Here is a 2,880-nt window from a genome sequence, read left to right on the forward strand (position 1 = left end):
GGAGAGGCTGAACAGGTTTGGGCTGTTTTCCCTGGAGCATCGGAGGCTGAGGGGTGACCTTATAGAGGTTTATAAAATCATGAGGGGCATGGATAGGATAAATAGACAAAGTCTTTTCCCTGGGGTCGGGGAGTCCCGAACTAGAGGGCATAGGTTTAGGGTGAGAGGAGAAAGATATAAAAGAGACCTACGGGACAACCTTTTCACACATAGGGTGGAACGTGTATGGAATGAGCTGCCAGACGATGTGGTGGAGGCTGGGAAAATTGCAACATTTAAGAGGCATTTGGATGGGTATATGAATAGAAAGGTTTTGGAGGGATATGGGCCGGGTGCTGGCAGGTGGGACTAGATTGGGTTGGGATATCTGGTTGGCATGGATGGGTTGGACTGAAGGGTCTGTTTCCATGCTGTACACCTCTATGACTCTATGACCCAATTTCTGAAATTAAAAAAAAAACTAATTATGATCATGAAACAATCGTTGATTGACATAAGAACTCATCTGGCTCAGAAATATATTCTTAAGAAAGGAACTCTGCTATCTTTACCCAGTCTGGCCTCCATGTGACTCCAGATTGATAGCAACCTGGTTAAGTCTTAACTGCATTCAGAAATGGCCCAGCAAGCCACTCAATTGTATCGTACGCTAAAAGGTCTCAAATGAATGAAGCTTGATGGGCCAGCTTGGATCAAATTAAGTATCAGAAATGCTAATGTTAAACTCTGTTCTGTTGATCCTGCAAAGTCCTCTTTACAAACATCTGGGAGCTACTGCCAAAATCGGGACAACAATTCCCCAGACTGTAAAAGCAACAGCCTGACATAGTCAAACTCACAGAATCATACCTTACTGATAATGTCCCAGATTCCACCATCACCATCTGTGAATATGTCTTGTCCCACTGGCAGGCAGACCAAGCAGAGGTGCTGGCACAGTGTTGCATAATCAGGAGGGAGTTTCCCAGGGAGTCCTTAACATTGACTCTGGACCGAAGCATGGACAAGGAATTTGTCTGCCCATTACAATGTGTTGTAATCCTACCCTCTCCAAATTGGAGGAAGCACTGAAGGTGGCAATGGTGCTGAATGTACATCATGAGGGGATTGCAATGATCATGACCAAAAGTAATTCAGGTGCAGTGTTATTGACCAAGCTGATTAAGTCCTAAAGGATACAGCTGCTAGAGTGAGTCTGTGGGAGATAGTGAAGAAATAAACAAGATGGAAAGACATACTTGACCTCATCCTTACTAATCTTCACATGCAGAGGCATCTGTCAATGATAGTATTGGTGAGAGTGGCCACCATGCTGTCCTTGTGGAAATGAATCCCATCTTCACACTGAGACACCTTCTGTCAAGTTTTGTGTCAGTACCATCATAAAAAATGGGCTTCAGAAGATTGCAGGCAATCAACAGCAGCAGAATGGTACTTCAACACAATTTGCAATCTTATGATCCAACATATCCCTCACTCTTGGAGACCATTAAGCTAGGGGACCAAACGTCCAGGGAGCTGGAGGGAATGTCAGGGACAGCACCAAAATGTACCTTGAGATATCAAGCTACAAAACAGGACTACTTGTTTGCAAACAGCATTATCAACGGATCAGTCCTGGACAGTCCAGTCATGAGTTGTGAGGTGCAATTAAATAACTCACAGTAGGAGGAGGCTCCACAGATATCCCCATCCTCAAAAACAAGGAATTCTAGCACATCAGCGCAAAAAGATAAGGCTGAACCATTTGCAATAATCATCAGCCAGAAGTGCCAAGTGGATAATCCATCCTGGCCTCCTCCTGAGGTCTCCAGCATCACAGTTGCCAATCTTCAGCCAATTCGATTCACTCCATGTGATATCAAGAAGCAGTTGAAGACATTGATACTATAAAGACTATGGATCCTGACAACATTCTGGCAATTGTACTGAAACCAAGTACCCCAGAATTTAATGCACCCCTAGCTAAGTTCTTCCACTACAGGTACAAAACTGGCATTTAACCAACAATTTGGAAAATTGCCCAGGTGTATTCGCTATACAAAAAAAAGAACAACTCGAACTCGCCCAATAACTACTCCATCAGTTTATTCTTGATCATCAGTAAAGTAGTGGACGGTGTCATCAACAGTGTATCAAGCTGCACCTGCTTAATAATGACCTGCTCACTGGGTTCCTCCAGGGGTATTCAGCTTCTGATCACACTAGACTAGCGCTGGTCCAAACATAGACAAAGGCTTTGAACTCCAGAGGTGAGCTGAGAGTGACTGCTCTTGCTATTAAGGTTGCATTTGACCAAATATGGCATCAAGGAGACCAATAATTCCCCAATAATTGTTGAGTCCCTTGTTAATCCAGAATCTATACCTTAGAAATATTCAATAACTCTGCCTCCACTGTTGGCTGGAGGACAAACTTTCAATAAACTAAGAAGTGCGTGGGAAATCATGTCTCACAAACTTTGTTGAGTTTTTTGAAGAAGTAACAAAGAGGATTGATGAGGGCAGAGCGGTAGATGTGATCTATATGGGCTTCAGTAAGGCGTTCAACAAGGTTCCCCATGGGAGACTGGTTAGCAAGGTTAGATCTCACGGAATAAAGGGAGAACTAGCCATTTGGATAGAGAACTGGCTTAAAGGTAGAAGACAGAGAGTGGTGGTGGAGGGTTATTTTTCAGACTGGAGGCCTGTGACCAGTTGAGTGCCACAAGGATCGGTGCTGGGCCCTCTACTTTTTTGTCATTTACATAAATGATTTGGATGCAAGCATAAGAGATACAGTTAGTAAGCTTGCAGATGACACCAAAATTGGAGGTGTAGTGGACAGCAAAGAGGGTTACCTCAGATTACAACAGGATCTGGACCAGATGGGCCAATGGGC

At 43.9% G+C, this 2,880-nt stretch overlaps 1 protein-coding gene across 1 annotated transcript in view; it reads right to left on the bottom strand.

Annotated features, from left to right (window-relative positions):
• The window catches only part of LOC122564795 (multiple epidermal growth factor-like domains protein 9), a 320,435-nt gene that overhangs the window by 266,583 nt on the left and 50,972 nt on the right, over positions 1-2,880 (bottom strand). The window lies entirely within an intron of this gene.

The sequence above is a fragment of the Chiloscyllium plagiosum genome, chromosome 30 (assembly GCF_004010195.1).
Source record: "Chiloscyllium plagiosum isolate BGI_BamShark_2017 chromosome 30, ASM401019v2, whole genome shotgun sequence".
In the NCBI taxonomy this organism is placed as follows: domain Eukaryota; kingdom Metazoa; phylum Chordata; class Chondrichthyes; order Orectolobiformes; family Hemiscylliidae; genus Chiloscyllium; species Chiloscyllium plagiosum.